The following is an 18887-nucleotide window of genomic DNA, read 5'->3' as shown; positions in this document are numbered from 1 at the left end:
CTATCTGTCCCTGGAGGAGTGGTTTCAGCCCAGAAATTAGTAGGTTATTGGCCATTTTGGGCTGATTTCTATCTCTTTCATTTCCCTGCTATAAAACCCGCATTTGCGAGTTTTTGCACTAGTATACAGCTCAGCAAGCTCCTGCCTGGTGCCCTGCAGGGTTCTACAGCAGCAGAGAGACAAAAGAGAGACTTTGGAGTGATTAAGTATCATTTTTCTGCATTTTCTTTCTGCCTTTAGCTAATTCCACCTAAAATGCAGATTTTCTAGAGTTTCTGTGATTTAAAAAGCTTGTTTCAGCTACATATTGTACTTATTTTACTGCCTGCACTTTAACAAAGTCATTTTTGTGTTTAAATTACCTGTTTAACTGTTGCAGGCTACACACAAGTGTGATAGCCATTTCTGTGCATTTAAAGTATTTTTTTGATTGTATCTGCTTTATTTTATGAAAAAAAAATATATATATATACTTGTTTTCCTGCCTTTCTAAGCTAGTATAGTCCAGTTTTCAGGTTAGTGCTGAATTCAGGGCTGTGTTACAAGTTTCTGTGTTTGCCCATACCTTACTTGGATAGAAGGAAGTTTCTCAGTTCACTCTGAGAGAGGGAGCTTTGAGCAGCCTATCTGTCCCTGGAGGAGTGGTTTCAGCCCAGAAATTAGTAGTTTATTGGCCATTTTTGGCTAATTACTATCTCTTTCATTTCCCAGCTATAAAACCCGCACTTGCGAGGTTTTTGCGCTAGTATACACTTCAGCAAGCTCCTGCCTGGTGCCCTGCAGAGTTCTACAGCAGCAAAGAGACAAAAGAGAGACTTTGGCGTGATTAAGTATCATTTTTCTGCATTTTCTTGCTGCCTTTAGCTAATTCTGCCTAAAACGCCAATTTTTTAGAGTTTCTTTAATTTAAAAAGCTTGTTTCAACTACATATTGTACTTATTTTACTGCCTGCACTTTAACAAAGTCATTTTTGTGTTTAAATTACATGTTTAACTGTTGTAGGCTACACACTCAAGTGTGATAACAACTTCTGTGCATTTAAAGTGTTTTTTTTTATTGTATCTGCTTTATTTTCTGAAAAAACAAAAAAAAAAACAAAAAAAATTACTTGTTTTCCTGCCTTTCTGAACTAGTATAGTCCAGTTTTCAGGTTAGTGCTGAATTCAGGGCTGTGTTACAAGTTTCTGTGTTTGCCCATACCTTACTTGGATAGAAGGAAGTTTCTCTGTTCACTGTGAGAAAGGGAGCTTTGAGCAGCCTATCTGTCCCTGGAGGAGTGGTTTCAGCCCAGAAATTAGTAGTTTATTGGCCATTTTGGGCTAATTTCTATCTCTTTCAATTCCCTGCTATAAAAAACACATTTGCGAGGTTTTTGTGCTAGTATACAGCTCAGCAAGCTCCTGCCTGGTGCCCTGCAGAGTTCTACAGCAGCAGAGAGACAAAAGAGAGACTTTGGAGTGATTAAGTATCATTTTTCTGCATTTTCTTTCTGCCTTTAGCTAATTCCACCTAAAACACTGATTTTTTAGAGTTTCTGTGATTTAAAACGCTTGTTTCAGCTACATATTGTACTTATTTTGCTGCCTGCACTTTAACAAAATCGTTTCTGCATTTAAATTACCTGTTTAACTGTTGTAGGCTACACACTCAAGTGTGATAGCCATTTATGTGCATTTAAAGTGTTTTTTTGATTGTATCTGCTTTATTTTCTGAAAACAAACAAACAAAAATACTTGTTTTCCTGTTTTCTAAGCTAGTATAGTCCAGTTTTCAGGTTAGTGCTGAATTCAGGGCTGTGTTACAAGTTTCTGTGTTTGCCTATACCTTACTTGGATAGAAGGAAGTTTCTCTGTTCACTGTGAGAGATGGAGCTTTGAGCAGCATATTTGTCCCTGGAGGAGTGGTTTCTTCCCAGAAATTAGTAGTTTATTGGCCATTTTGGGCTTATTTCTATCTCTTTCCTTTCCCTGTTATAAAATCCGCATTTGAGCAGTTTTGTGTGCTGGGCAACACGGGTTAGCTAGGGTATAGCTATTCCCGGCTCCACAAAGTCTACTCCTCAATTTTTCCCTTGGAACTTGACAGACTTTCAACTTAAGCATTCAAACCATTCACTTCTCATCCCGCCACTTGCTCAAAACATAGCAAGTACTAATAAAGCCTAGCACTAGACCCCCTGTACTGCAAAGAAGAACAAGGCTCTCTATTTGACCTTACCAGCCAGTCAGTAAAACAGTTCACTGTACCTATCCAGGCATGTCCAAAGGGCAGTTTCAGGTGTACTATCTTGTCCAACTGGTGAATCTGGGCATTTTGAGGCAATGTTCCACTTGCCTCATGTACACACAACCCTCTCCTCCTTCCACCAAACACTAATGCATGCGAGAGATACAATTATACAGCCAAACTGGAGGCTAAGCTCTCTCAATCCAAGACTGTACCAGGCAGTTAAGAGGAGAAGGGAATTGCTTGCATCACACCACCAGTCTCACATAGACCTATGAAACCAGCACTGGCAAAAAACACACATAAATACACAAAAACATACTCGGAGGCTCTAAATAAAAATCTGCAAAAGCAACATAAGCCTCCAAAGCAGACATCCAAGCAACCTCCACCCCCCAACACAAACCATGAAACACATACTTCACAAAACTAGTGTGCCACGCAATCATAGCTCTTAAGGCAAAATAACATACCGAACACACTAGTAATAGGTGACTCTATTGTCGGGCACACTGACATCCCACTCACTAGGCTGAACAAGGACAAGGTTACTGTTAGCTGCCTGTCGGGTGCCAGGATCTGCCACATAACACAAGCACTCAGGTCACTCCAGAATAAGTACAAATATGACTCTGTCATTGTCCATGTTGGTGTGAATGACCTGAACCGTACCTCCCTGGACTACATGAAAAGAGACATGAAGGAGCTCTTGGATCACATAGCCCAGGTTGGTATGACCCTGACCCTGAGTAGCATCCTGCCCTCACCAAGAATGATACCACAGTATAGAGAAAAACTTATCAATTTCAACAATTGGCTAAGCTTTTGGTGTCATTCAAAGGGGATCCAGTGTCTGTCAGCATGGGATGACATGCTCAACAAGCCATGCTGCTTCACTAGAGACGGCTTGCACCTGTCACCCTTAGGTTTTCGAATACTGGCCAAGGCTCTTGCCACCCCCATAGTGCCTTTTTTAGGCAAGGCTCAAAAGACAAACCCACCTCCGTAAATAGCACAAGTAACAAAAACTGAGGGTAATGCTACTCAATGCCAGAAGTCTAAACCTCAAAATGCACGCACTCGAGGCTCTCCTCAGTATGGAGAAAATCGATATATGTGCAGTAACAGAAACCTAGTTTAAGGCTCCAGAGAGCACCCCAGCACTACCAGGCTACAACTCATACCATACATTTCGGCCACAAAACCCGGACCGAAATACAAAAGGTGGGGGAGTATCCATATTCATCAAGGATGCCCACACCTCCAGGTTAGTGGCACAGCACGATGCTTCAGAAATCATCTGCATGCAACTAACAATGGGCAAAACTGCTATTCAAATTATAGCTTGCTACAGATCACCCACCATGTCCCAGAACCCCCACTCCACATTCCTGGAAACCCTGGGAAACATAAAGGTCCTACCAAACACCCTGATATTGGGTGATTTCAATTACCCAAACATTCACTGGAAGAGCTACTCAAGTACAAACTCCCTTGCCCAACATTTCCTAGAATTTATAAACTCAAACGCCCTGGATCAACTGGTCAGCACCCCTATCAGAGGTGACAACATATTGGACCTGGTCATCACCAACATGGGCGACCGGTGTTCCACACCGGAGGTCAACCCCTCACTGGTTAGATCTGACCATAAACAAATCACTCTGGATATCCACATTCCGCTAGCACCCCTGGTCAAAGTAACCACCACGAAAAACTTTTCAAAAGCAAACTTCACATTACTTAAGACCAAGGTGGGAAGTTTCAAACAATGTAGTGCCCCTGAAATCACAGACACTCAGGTTAAAACAACCCTCTCCAAAGCCAAAAACACAGCATCAATGGGAGCAGACGGTGTCCCAGGCTGCGTCCTACATGAGCTCAAAGATGAACAAACCCCTCACCTAAACACAATGTTCAAACTCAGCGTCTCCACAGGCTACGTGCCCACAGAGTGGTGCACAGCAATGGTTATTCTGCTCCACAAAGGTGGCGCCACAATGGACCCTGGGAACTATCACCCTATAAGCCTGACTAGCTTGGTCTGCAAAGCTATGGAGTGCATCATCATGGATCTCATTAACAGACAATGGGAACCTCCAAACACTGGACCCTACCCAGTTCAGCTTTGTTAAGGGCAGATCATGCCTCCTAAACCTGGTGGACTTCTTTGAGACAGTTACCAAGGCTATAGACAAGGGAAAGGTGGTCCACACAGTGTACCTAGACCTCGCAAAGGCCTTAGACACCATTCTCCACTCAGGTGTTATAGACAAGCTCACCAGCCTGAACATAAACCCCTATGTCACAAGATGGGTTGCCAATTTGCTCACGGACAGAACCCACATGGTAAGAGTTGCGGGAGTGTGACGGATCCACACAGTCTACCAGCTTTTGTTATGCCTCAAGCCACATATCACTGTGTATGTTTAATTATTGCTAGATCTTAATATGCCATTACCTCACTATATGCTGCTAATATTGTAACAATACAATATGCTTAAGAGCAGGCCTTGCTCATTGATTATAGGTATCACTGAACTTTTGTTAACCTATAAGTTGTTTATCAGCTTAAAAGATGTTTACCAGAATGTGGGGATTTCAAAGAGGAACTATATCACAAGTTTGTGAGCTAACTGTTCTCTGAAAAAGGGAAGTAAGGCACAAGACCAGACATAACGAGGCTTGTTTACAACTTAGGAAATAATCTGTAATTTTCTAAAATATTCCATCAACTCATGATGAGCTTGTAATGTCAGATTTTTCTACAATATTCCATCAACTCATGCAAGACTATAAAAGCTCAAAGGCTAAAATGAAAATCATCATCCGGATTTGATCACAGCATCAGCCTGAACTGAGCTTAAAGACATTTTGCCAGTGTCGGCCTTGCCTTGACTGAACAGATAGCTGCACTGGATAGGATTTGAAGTTTCCCTATCAGTGGCAAAGATGATTTTGCTTATGCATATGCTTGTAAGTACATGATCTATTAGTTTTTCTGTTTATTTAGTATTAGCTTTACTGTTTATTTTGAAAAGTTTTTGCTTAATAAATTGTTAAGTTTGAGCCTTGGTGTCTTGTGTAATTTCTACTCCTGTATTAACCTCAGATTTTAAAGTAACGGACTAGTTCAGGGAGCTAGGTCTGAGTCTAAACCGGTTACAAGTGGCGTTCCCCAGGGCTCAGTCCTAGGACCCCTCCTGTTCGGCATATGCTTCTTAGAGGTACAGGCAAGCAGAGGAGGACTATGGCTGACCAAGTTTGCAGATGACTGCAAACTAGGGGCTATAATTGACTCTCTGGCTGACACAGACATCCTCCAAAAGGGTCTCACTGAGACAGATACCTGGTGTCAAAACCATGGCCTCAAGCTAAATGTCAAAAAGTGCATATTCATCCCCTTTGGAAAAAACAAAGTACCCACAAACTACCACGTAGGTGGTAGCCCCCTAAATATGGAAGATGTAATAAGGGATCTGGGGATCCAAGTAGATAGTAACCTCTCCTTTGATAATCACATTGCTAAAGTGGTTAGAAAATCCGTCTATGTGGCCCACCTAATCACAAAAGGGTTTGCATCCAGATAGAAAGAGGTCATTGGGCCCCTGTATGCATCACTCATCAGACCCATCATAGAGTACAATGCCCCATTTGGGATGTACCTTACAAGACACCTGCAACAACTGGAAAGACCACAGAAGTACCTCACCAAGAGGATCACTGGCCTCAAGCAGATGCCCTATGCAGCTCGACTGAAGAAACTCCAGCTGTACATGGTTGCATGCCGCCTACTCAGAGGTAATCTCTGCCTGACATACAAGGCCATGTCCAACCCAGAATTGAAGGACATGCTCCACCTAAAGAAAACCATATCCCCTTGAGCCACATGCTCCAGGGATCTAAACCTCACCACAACAATAAATAGGACGTGCTGGAGGGATAGATTCCTGTCCCAGAGACTTCCCATGCTCTGGATCAAGATTCCAATCTACATTAGGCAGAGTTCCTCACTAACCCTCTTCAAGAGAAACCTTGACGAGTGGATGGGAAACAGAAATTTTACCCCAGGGATCACTTCAATGGCTCTGCTGGACAGAGACACAGGGAACTACTCTAAGGGGGCAGCGAAGGCCAACACATTCCGGCTAGGCTTATAAATGCCTTCGGGCAGATAGCCTAGTACCTACCTATGAACCTATATACTTCTTGCCAATATGACATGGAGTATTATTTATGCAATATGGAGTTGCAGACTGAGTGAAGACATCTCCAATTTGCAGAGCACAGTTTATAAGCTGGTAATTTTCCTAGCAGTATGTGCTGTACTGCTATCTAAAAGAAGAAAACAAATAGTTTATTTATTATTTCAAATTCTAGGCAATAATTTTGATACACATTATCTGTTTTGAATAATTCTCTGTGAAATGGTAAAAAGTATATTTGTAAACATAAACAAAACTAAGTAGCAAAGCAGGCAGATTATATCTTAAACTTGGTCCAACATTAAATTTAGTTACATAATGGAGAACTATATCAGAAAATGTGAATAACAGTATACCGTCCATGATGTTCACACAAATAACATCAAAATGATCTGCACTGAAAAATCCCTTCATAAAACAACAAAATGGCATAAAAGAGATAGTGAAAGTGCTTTGTAGTAATTAGACCATGTATATTCTGCTCAGTTCTGGTCTTCCTTTAAACCTCCCTCCTACAAATCATTATTCTGCATGTATTATTCCCATAAAATTCCCTTTTCTATACAATTTGCTCCTCTTACCCCTTTCTAAAGATCCCACTTCCAGTTCTTTTATCTCTGTTACAATATTCACTACTTCAAATACAATTGGTTTTGACTCTGATTTCCATTTTCTAGTAATTACTTTTTTTGGCAGCCACCAGAATTAAACTTAACATGGCCTTTCTATGTATTGACAATTCAATCCTGTATCGCAGATTAAAAAAATAATAATAATTTCCTTAATTACAACCATTTGGTCACCCAATATTTCTGATGGAGTACTTTGTTTGGAATTTTTAAAACTTGCTAACTCATTACACTCCAAAACTTAAGTTTTCAGTTACCTCTTTTTCCCCATCACACCTCCAACATTTCCCATCTACCAGAGGAATAATCAGAGGTCTTAGCATCAAACCTTGAGGGACACTTCTGTTCAGTTTCATACATTTTGATGAGGCTCCTGCAACTTGCACTGTATGGGTTTTCTCTTTCAGACAGTTTGCTGTCCATCTTATTAGACTTTTTAAAGCATTTAGCTTCTGTATGATGCTAGCATGGTGAATGGTGTTGAAAGCCTTGGCCAGGTTAAGATACCCTGTGCACTGCATGACCACCATTTACAGATTTTGTATCTCTTTCAAATAAGTTTATCCGATTCAGTAGATAGGCTCAACCTTTCACAAAGCCAAACTGTCAGGGGTCAAGTTGAATAAGATTGTTGGTATCATAGTTTATATGGTCAGTTATAATATGCCTTTGCAGATGAAGGTATGTATGTGATGAACTTACTGCCAGTGGAGTCAGATGGCAGAGGGCTGACCCTGATGGTGATAATCTTGTCAGTGTAAAACCAAGCGATCGCTTCACACTGAAGAGCCTAAAAAGCTTGACAAGTGATAAGGAAGGCTGGGTTACAAACATATGTCCAGCACTGAAAAGAACATGGCTAGTTAGCCTGCACCTGCTGAGATCTCCCTAGATAAGTTAGCAGCTTTCTACTCACCTAGGTCAAGCTTGTCATTCCACAGGCCCATGGACTGGTATCGACATTCCAACCTTTGGTCTACTCTGTAAAGTGTGTGGAGCACTTGGTCAAACCACAGGTTATGCACTTTGAGTGAGACTGAGTGTACACTACTTGGGGCCAGGAACCCAGGGGCCAAAGACAGCGAATTATAGTAACTCACCAATACATCAATAGGGCCAGCACCAATATCTAACAGGATATCAGTGAGTATGGAAGAAAGATCTCATGATTTATACAACTGGTAGAACAGACTTCCCATGGGAATTGAAGTAAAATAATTTTAGGCACAAATGGATTTAGATCTCTCAGTCAATGTCCCATGGTCAGTCTTGATGTGACAACTTGACCTCATGTGTAAAAATGTGAAAAAAGGGAGTTATGAATGGATGTATGTATGGATGATGGATACAGAAACCATACTGCACATCAGAAGTTGGGGCTTAACAAAGGTTATTTGCATGTCTCTAATACTGTTAATAATTGTTTCTCTGACAAACTAATTAAAAATGAAATGACAGCTTTGTGATGTTTGGTGTGATAAACATTCCTCTTACAGTACTAATTAATGAACAATGTACTCAGATCCAACTGGCAATGGAATGCATTCTGCATTGTGAATAGTTACAGGACAGTCACAGACAGCTGAAGTGACCAAGTGCGCTCATTCTGAACAGTCTTTTGCAGACAGGAGATGCTGAGTTAAACTTTGCAGGTGGCATTTAGAAAGCAAAAAAACAAACAAAAAACATTTAGGAAGTTACCATTTCTTTGAATAACTCTGTAGATCTATATTAGTTTCTACACTATAGCAGTTACAAGGTCCCATTTGAAAGATGTGTTGTTATCTGATGTTTTTTGCAGACATACAGGTTAAAGAATAGGTCTGTAAACAACACCAATGTGTTCCACCTGCATTTAAAATAACTGCAGGTGTTTTGACTTTATATATATATATATATATATATATATATATATACATATATACACACATGGCCTTCCTGAAAACATTGGAGGGGATAAATGTATCTCCAAACACCATCATACTAGGTGACTTCAACTACCCTAATATAGACTGGGAACACTACTCAAGCCCGAACACTCTAACCCAAAGATTCCTGGAGTTCATAAACTCAAATGCCATGGAACAACTAGTCACCATCCCCACAAGAGGAGAAAACATACTTGATCTCATCATCACGAACATGGGATCAAAATGTTCAACACCGGAAGTATACCCCTCACTGGTGAGATCAGATCATAAACTAATCTCGCTGGAGGTCCTCATCCCGCCCCACCTGAAACAAAAAAGACCACAGTGAAAAACTTCTCAAAAGCCGATTTCACACTTCTAAAAACTAGTGTGGTCTCCTTTAAGGCCCCTGAGCCAGTGGTAAACATTACTCAAACCGCTGAATCACTTACAAATGCCTTCTACCAGCACCTACAGGACTGCATGGATCAGGCAATCCCAAACAAAACTAAGACTCTCTGTACCAAAGGCAAGCATCCAGTCTGGTGGACCCCAGCCATAAACAAGCTCTACAACAAAAGGAGGAAGCTACTACAAGATAGAGCAAAATCCTTGAAAGGTAAGACACCTTTGATCATTATAAGTAAAAAACTAAGAGCTCTCATAAAATCATCCAAGGCAAATTTTGAGAGAAAAATCGCCAAGGACTCTAAAGACAATCATAAGGCCTTCTTTAGCTATGTTAGAAACCTAGGAGGAAACTCCCAGATATGCTCAGAATTAGTTCAAAATGATGTGAAAATTACTGAACCTGCACACATTACTAACATACTGGCTGACAGGTTCAGTGCAAACTTCTCCCCAAAGGAGAGATATCTATTCCAGAGGATTGTAGCCCCCAAACATCTCCAACGCCCAGGTGAGAACTGCCCTCACTAAGGCAAAAACACAGTATCCATGGGACGGATGGTGTCCCCGGCTGTGTGCTTCATGAACTCAACGAGGAATTAAACCCACAGTTAGGACAGCTGTTTAATCTTAGCCTCACCTCAGGATCATTACCCAAGGAGTGGCGACGGCGACTGTGGTCCCACTTCATAAGGGCGGTGCCTCCACAGACCCTGGAAATTACCGCCCCATTAGCTTGACAAGCCTTATCTGCAAAGCCATGGAGAGGATCATAATGGAACTCATAAATAAAGACATGGGGAACTTGCAGACTTTGGATCCAACCCAGTTTGGCTTTGTCAAAGGCAGATCCTGCCTCTTAAACTTGGTTGACTTTTTTGAGAGAGTCACCAAGGCCATTGATGAGGAAAGGCAGTCCATACAGCCTACCTCGACCTGGCAAAGGCCTTGACACAATACCCCACTCAGGTATCATCGAAAAACTCATCAGCTTGAATGTAAACCCATACATCACAAGATGGGTTGCAAACTGGCTAAGTGACAGAACCCACAGGGTCAGAGTTGCTGGAGCCATATCAGACTCAAAGCCTGTCACAAGTGGTGTCCCACAGGGCTCAGTCCTGGGTCCACTCTTGTTCGGCATCTACTTTTCTGAAGTACAAGCAAACACAGGAGGGTTATGGCTGACAAAGTTTGCAGATGACTGCAAACTGGGCGCCATAGTCGAAAACACATCTGACACAGATATCCTCCAGAAGGGCCTCACAGAAATGGATAACTGGTGCCAGAGCCATGGCCTGAAGTTAAACGCCAAAAAATGCATAGTCATACCCTTTGGGGAAAACAAGGTTACCCCTAGCTACCATATAGGTGGCAATCCACTGAGCACAGAAAAAGTCATCAGGGATCTGGGGACCCAAGTTGACAGTAGCCTTCGCTTGACACTCATGTTGCTAAAGTAGTTAGGAAAACCTTCTATATCGCCCACCTGATCATGAAGGGATTCATATCTAGATCAAGGGAGGTCATCGTCCCCCTGTACTCATCACTCATTAGACCTATGATTGAGTACAATGCCCGTTCGAATGTATCTGACCAGACACCTGCTGCAGCTTGAAAGGCCCCAAAAGTTCCTCACCAAAAGGATAAAGGGTCTCAAAAATATGTCTTATGCTGCCCGACTGAAAGAACTCCAGCTCTATTCAGTCTCATACCGCTTGCTCAGAGGTGACCTGTGCCTGACATATAAGGCCATGTCAAACCCAGAATTGATGAATATGCTTCACCTCAAAAAATCTAGATCCCTCAGAACCACAAGGCGGGTGACTTAAACCTTGACACGGTTATAAATAGAACGTGCTGGAGGGACAGATTCATCACCCAGAGACTCCTATGCTGTGGAACAAAATCCTGGTACATGTGAGGCAGAGCACCTCGCTGGCCTTGTTCAAGAGGAATCTTGACCAATGGATGGGAGATCGCAGATATACCCCAGGGATTACTTCAGTGTCACTGCTTGACAGAGGCACAGAAAAATGATAGGCATAGTTTTTATTCAAACTAAAGGGGTGGCGAAAGCCACATAACTATGGGCTAGGCTTATAAATGCCCTTGGGCAGATAGCCTAGTATGAACCTATGAACCTATATATATATATATATATATATATATATATATACACCTTTCAAATGTGCTGTTGAAAACATCTATGGTCTAGCTTTTACCCTGATGTTCTTTGAGTGAAGAGATAAAAACTAGACAACCCTAACATTTTTGTCAGCTGCTAAAACTACTGGTTGGATTTCGGCGTACAATAGCCTGGGCTTGACGTTGATATTATTGTCATACATTGAACTGCAGAATGTCTTCATTACTAACCATGTTGCACTGCTTTGTTCTAATTTAAATATTAATCAACAAGATGCCAGCTTTCTACTGAATGCAAACCACATTCATGCTCCTTAAACATGTAGATGGTCCTGTCCCTTGTGCACATATATTGTAGTTCTGCAACATCACATAACTGGATTTATACACATGCAGTGACCGGAATGCTTGTTTGCTGCATTTGGTTGCTATAATGGTCGCGGTCATTTTGTACAGATCACATATAGGGCTGTTGCTGCTTATTTCCATGCATAATTATTTAGGGTTGCATGGCATGTTGGAAATGATAGTATTTATTGTACATCTGAGATGCCTTTGATATAATTTATAAAGTTTTATATCTTCTGGAAACATTGTCCAGTATTATATGCTTGTTAGTTGTACACTAAACTTATTAAATGTGTCAGCTGTATGCATTTACTAAAATATTCTTGATGTTATGATGGACATGTACTCAGTGATAATGTGTACTTTGTGCATGCAGGGAAGGTGGTGCATGGGCATGTAATACTCCTGCATTATCATAAGAGCTATGCATGTGTTATTACATAAGTATGTATGCATTTTTATATGATCCATGCATTTGTTATCATAAGGGCTATGTGTGTTATCATATGAGTTGTGCTATGCATGTGTTATTACATAAGTATGTATGCATTTTTATATGATCCATGCATTTGTTATCATAAGAGCTATGTGTGTTATCATATGAGTTGTGCATGTGTTATCATAAGAGCTACGTCATAAGATTATGCATTTATTAACATAAGCGTTATGTATATCTTATCATGATAGTTAATGCATAAGAGCTATGCATATGCTATCATTATAATTATGCATACATTTTCATAATCGCTATGCACATGCTATCCCAAGACATATGCATATGTTTATTATATGTACTGTGTTAATTTTCTTCTTGTTTGCAATGCATTGGGCATGCATGTAATCCTGGTAGCAATCATTACAGAACATTATGTGGCATGTTCTTCCATCTCAACAGAACAAGCTGGAGGGACAGGTTCATAACCCAGAGGCAGCCCATGCTATAGAATAGACTTCCCATACATGTCAAGCGGAGTGCCTCACTGGCCCTCTTCAAAAGAAATCGTGATGAGTGTTTGGGAAATAGAAAATTCACCCTGGGGATCACTCCAGTGACTCTACTTGGTAGAGGCTCTGGGAACTAAGGATGGGTGGCACAATGCCAGGGTAATCCTATGGGCTAGGCTTGTAAAGGCTTCAGGGCCATTAGCCTAGTACACACCTACGAACCTATGAACCTATCTGTAGGTCATAACCCTACAGTATTAAGATAGGCCATTTCCGACAAGGATTCATGTCAGTCTGTTAAAGGCAGTTTTGACAAATGCAAGTAAACTGAAACCAGTTCACTGAAACTGCCTTCTGTGAACATTGAAACAACTTTTTATTTTGCTTGGGGGCAAGACCCTTGCTCACCTCCCATGTAGGGGGACCCCAACCCCCAAAATTATCTATACCAACTCTGAGGTCACACAACAGTGGAGAAAAAGGCAATCTCCACTTTTGTCGAAGGTGGTTTTAGTGAACTGGCTTCGGTTTCTTTGCGTTCATTGAAATCGCCTTCAATGGATTGACATGCTCCCTGCAGACACTTGGTCTGTGTGCCATATCATATGCTGATCACTTTAGGAGAGGTTAATAAAGGGTTTGCAGCTAGAAATGCTCCTGCCTGTTTGTGTTTATTGCACATCACTTATTTTCATATATGCCCTCTTCCCTTGCACACTAACCTGCTGCCAGTGCATCTTAGTTTTTTTTTATTTTCTGTTTTATGGGTGTTACAGTGATTAGTTTTATATAAGAATATGGATTCTAGGCATAGTGTGACTCTTTCTCATTATTTCCACTACTACAAGGTCCATGTGTGCATGTATCTTCTCATAGAAATAATTGCTTGAATATTTATGAAAAAAATTTCTATAACATCTCAAATCACTCATCTGCATAAGGTTCATCCATATGTTCTAATCTAAATGGACATTAAAAGAGAAAAAGAAATGGAAATGAAAGTTAACAATAAGAATGAACAGATATTTTATTTATTTATTTGTTAACCAGGTATGCAAACTGGCCATTTTCAGACCTGACCCAGACCCCAAGAGCAAGTGTGAAACATTCAGTCTATCATCCATCCATCCATCCATCCATCCAATCAGACAACCATGTTATCCTTTTCAGGGCTGTAGGGGATGCCAGAGTCTATCGTGAAACCAGTTCTGGACTGGACATGTCTATTGCAGAATAGACTCCTTTACTCACTCTTACAACACATATCCATCAACAGGCAGATTTAGAAGATGCTGTTTCATCTATGGCGTGACTTTTGAGAGGTGGGAGGATACAAGAGCATCTGGAATTATCCCACTTGGATGCAGGGAGGACATACAGACTCAGCACATACACATGTGAATAAATAAGCCAGTCAATTAATCAATCAGTATTATTTTTATATTGCACATTTTCAAATATCTGAGAGCATAAAACAGTAGTTAAACAATAAGCACATAAACCAATTACACTGTATAAAATTAGCAATGAAAATCATAAGACTATACCCAGCACTTATATGAGACAGGAATGTATGCAGTATGATACAATTTGGCTGCATAAAGCTGACAAAAAAATATTTCAGTGGTGAAGAGAAGGTTGTTTTACTAGAACTATCTCTTAATCACTGCAGTAAACAGTTCTACAGGATTGGAAAACACATTGCAATGGCTTTGGGGCCCAGATGAGGTGATGTGAACCCCTGCAACCACTGGTAGCACTCTGAATGAGCAGTAAACAACCCTAAATTATTAAAATGGATTTACAGGTTCCTCCCCAAATCATGTAATGCACAGTATGTTAACACCTCAGCTCGGAAGCTGAAACATGCCTGGAAGCCAGAGCAAAGACCACAGAAGAGGCATAATATGGGATACAAGAGTAGAGGCAGTATACTGTCTGTGCCATTTTGTATCAGATGAAGCTATCACAAGTCACCAACGGCAGTCCCAGGTACAGGACATTACAGTATTCAAGTCATTGTGATACAAGGGAATGAACAACTCCCTAGGGTGTCCTTCAGGAAAAAGATGGTTAATGCTGTAGGTGTTCCTTGGATGACCTGACTCCTGATCCTAAAGTGAGAGTTCTTGGTCAAGAACCACCACCATTTGTGTACTTTATTCATCTGACCAAATCCTTCACCAACAACCAAGATTCTGTACACACACACACACACACACACACACACACACACACACACACACACACACACACACACACACACACTCACACATTTATCTATGTTTGTATCTGTGTGTGTGTGTGTGTGTGTGTGTGTGTGTGTGTGTGTGTGTGTGTGTGTGTGTGTGTGTGTGTGTGTGTCTATAGATATATATCTCTGGGTTCCACTTCATATAATCAAAAGCTCATAACATCTAACTGCAAAACAGCGAGACCATATGATTGAAAATTCATGACATCTAAAACTCATAACATCGAATCTCACAACATCGAAAATGAATAAAATTGAGTAGTGTATCATCAAATATGTGAATGTTATAGTTCATTCTGTTAATCTGTATATAGTGTTTATTATGCCACTGTGTACGTGTGTTTGGGCCATACAGGTAGTGATTTAGACATTGTGTGTACATTCTTTATGCTGATCGTGATACAGTAGGGTTAGGAAATTAACTTTTTCTCACTGTAGTGCGATCTCGGAGTTGGTATATATAATTTATGGGGGGGTGGGGAGTGCAGTACGTAGTAAAAAGTGTGTGGGATGTTATTTATATTTGCTTTGTAGTTTTCAATGTTATGAGTTTTAGATGTTATGAATTTTCGATCATTTGGTCTCGATGTTTTGCAGTTAGATGTTATGAGCTTTCGATTATATGAAGTGGAACCATATATATATATATATATATATATATATATATATATATATATATATATATATATAAGATCGGAGGTTTGAAACTTCGAACGGTTTAAATGGAGATTGCCATACAGAGCGGAATGGGAAATTTGCATTTCCCTCGGCTGTAGTGCGATCTTGGAGTTAGTACATTTAATTAGCAGGGGGTGTGAGGGGTGCAGGGGGCTTGCCGCCCTGCAAAAATGTTAAAAAATTTGTTTTTATTTTTTTTTCCAAAGTTTCAAAACGTCGATCTTAAGATCTTGACCATAAGAAATTCGAAGTTTTGAAACTTTGAGCTTTAAAAGTAGACCTGTATATTTATTTGTGTGTTTGGGGGGGGGGGTCTATGTTAGCTTACAAAAAAGCAATACAGTGAACTCATAATATCAAATGTAATGTTGAAATGTAAAAATGCTAAAATGTTGAAACCAAATTACCTACTCCCTAGATATTTAGAGATCTGGATTAATCTCCCCTATAGGACCCATGTTAGCACTTTTTATTGAGTGCACTAATCAGGGGAGTGTTACTGTTTGATGATTGTGTAATGGTGCAGTGCATGTATGCTATTTGTAGGTATTTTGAGTTCAGCCTTATAACGTTTCAATATTTTGATATTTCTGGATTTTGCATTTGTTATTAATACTTTCAGTATACCACTGTTCAATAAGTTGTCATGTACTCTACACACACTCATGCACATACATGCGCACGTGCACACACACACACACGCACACAGACACACACACACACACACACACACACACACACACACACACACACACACACACACACACACACACACACACGCACACATTGTAGTGGCACACACTGGAGAATCTCACTCACATGACATGTATTTTCCGCCTTCCATTATTTTCATTTTACTGCATGCAACACACGCATTACAAATCTGTGACTTTCGCACGCAAGGCTGTACTTATAAATTAAATTATGCTTTTACTCAAGGGAGCTTATAATGTCAGTATGCATGTTTGATAACTCTGAAATGTTTTCAGACATATAATTTTCAGACTTAAATAAATGACAGAATGTAAATAATTTATTCATGTTCATTAACTTGTAGTTCTCTTAAGTGTAATTTATAATGAATATAAAGGTCTTCCTTGGTGGCCTCTGGCCTTGCTTCTCCAGACTGTCTTCCTTCAGGTCCCTGTCCTCTCTGATACTCCAGCCTCACCCTGGCTGTCATTTCTCTTTGTAAGTCTGTAAAGTTCCTCTCTTGAACGAGTTCTTACCTGGATATCAAGCTCCTACTGTTCAACTCTTTTGCACAGGCCCTTGCCCGTGTATCAGGCTCCTGCCTGCTTAGCTCCTAGGGACCAGCCCCCACCCCCATCTGTATGTACTGACTTTTATTGTGAGAGGCAAACAGCTCTCATTTAAAACTTCCATTTTCTGTTTTTGCATCCTTTGGCTCCATCTACAAGCCATTTCATTGCATATCAAATCTTCCAACTCTTTGTGGCTCCATTTATCCAATGACAGGTCTTCTAACTCTACATATATATATATATATATATATATATATACACACACACACACACACACACACACACACACACACACACACACACACACACACACACACACACACACACACACACGTATATGTATTTGTATATATGGATTGATATGGATCGATAATATATAAAAAAGTTAAAAATACTGTTTAAAATTGATAATGTTCTGAAAAGTTTCTTAAAGTTCCAAGGCTTAACAGAAAGGAGTTGTCCATCTGTAACACTGGGCAGCTTAGGCAGAACAGTAGCTCATGTAAAGATCTGGGTTTACAGATCCAACATTTACAATTCAATCCTGGCATCGTGTCCCTGTTTGTGTGGAGTTTGCATGTTGTCTCTGTGTCTAAGTGGGTTTTCTCTGGATTCTCCACTTTCTTCTCACCTCCCTAAAACATGCTGCTTGATGCTGTCCATATATGTTATATTTACCCATGCCCTTGTGGCCTGGATTAGGGCAGATATAGGTCTGTGGACCAGCACACTTGTTTAACACATCTTAAAATGCACATCAATATGAAAATGGCCGAAGTTCAAAGGAATTTTGAAATCATGAGACAGCTGAAGTGTTAAGTTAGGCAAGATCAATGATACTAGATTATAATTATATGGCAGACAGACCCATACATACACCGATAGATCATGCACACTGTATAAAGACGGGGACAGTAAATACATACTGACTCTTGTACTTCTGCGCTGCAAAGCACACACTCTAATCATTAAGTCCCCTGCTCCCCTGGCAGGATTCTGATAAAATATATAACCTATATAATGGACGATAATTTTGGTAGTATACAAAATAAATGGATTATGAGGTGCAGAAGTTAATTAAATCAATTCATAATAAGACAACAATAAATTAGAAAAAAAACAAGAGTTTTACATATTCACCATTCATGTAATGAAAACAGAAAAGTATTACTGTTAAAAGTGAATAAATTATGGGCATTTGCTCCCATCTGCTGGTACACTTGGAAAAGTGCAATTAATAAGTCAGGCTTGTGTGCTACTACTGCATCTCTTGAACAAGTAAAAAGCATCATAATTAGCACTAATTAAGACCGCATGGAGTAAGGAAAATAGTTAATGAAAACATTTAGTTTTATTAGTTGGAAAATATTGTCAGTGCATCTAAGATGTGTGGCATAGGAAAGGAGGGAAAATGCTTATAAAAGAAAGGATAAATGCAAAAGTGTACAAAATCCTTGTTATGGTTACTGAAAGAAAAAAAATATGTATATGTAAAAAGCATAAATGAAGTTTAAATAAGTGATAAATTGAATATCTGTTTCGGACTACAATGTGTGACAATAAGAATCATTAATTTTATTGACTAGGTCTTCATAGTTAACAAATACTAAATAAATAAATAACATGTCTAACATAAAAACAGTGATATCTATTGATACTTAGTGTCTTTTTTCTAGTCTGTCAGTGTATATTCTTCTAATACTTCACCCCCTAGTTGCTTCTTGCTTAGATTTGATGATATCATCATTAGTGTTAGACCAGTCTCACTACTGTTATTTTACACAGAATTAAAACAGAACAGATTTTTATAGATTCATTCTGGTGATTTTCTTTAGCCTGATCCCACTCCTTGACCATCAAGCCATCCCCC

The sequence above is a fragment of the Protopterus annectens genome, chromosome 3.part0 (genome assembly GCF_019279795.1).
Source record: "Protopterus annectens isolate FY-2018-M chromosome 3.part0, PAN1.0, whole genome shotgun sequence".
In the NCBI taxonomy this organism is placed as follows: domain Eukaryota; kingdom Metazoa; phylum Chordata; order Ceratodontiformes; family Protopteridae; genus Protopterus; species Protopterus annectens.
The sequence above is the reverse complement of the archived record's forward strand: the minus strand, read 5'-3'. Positions refer to the sequence as shown.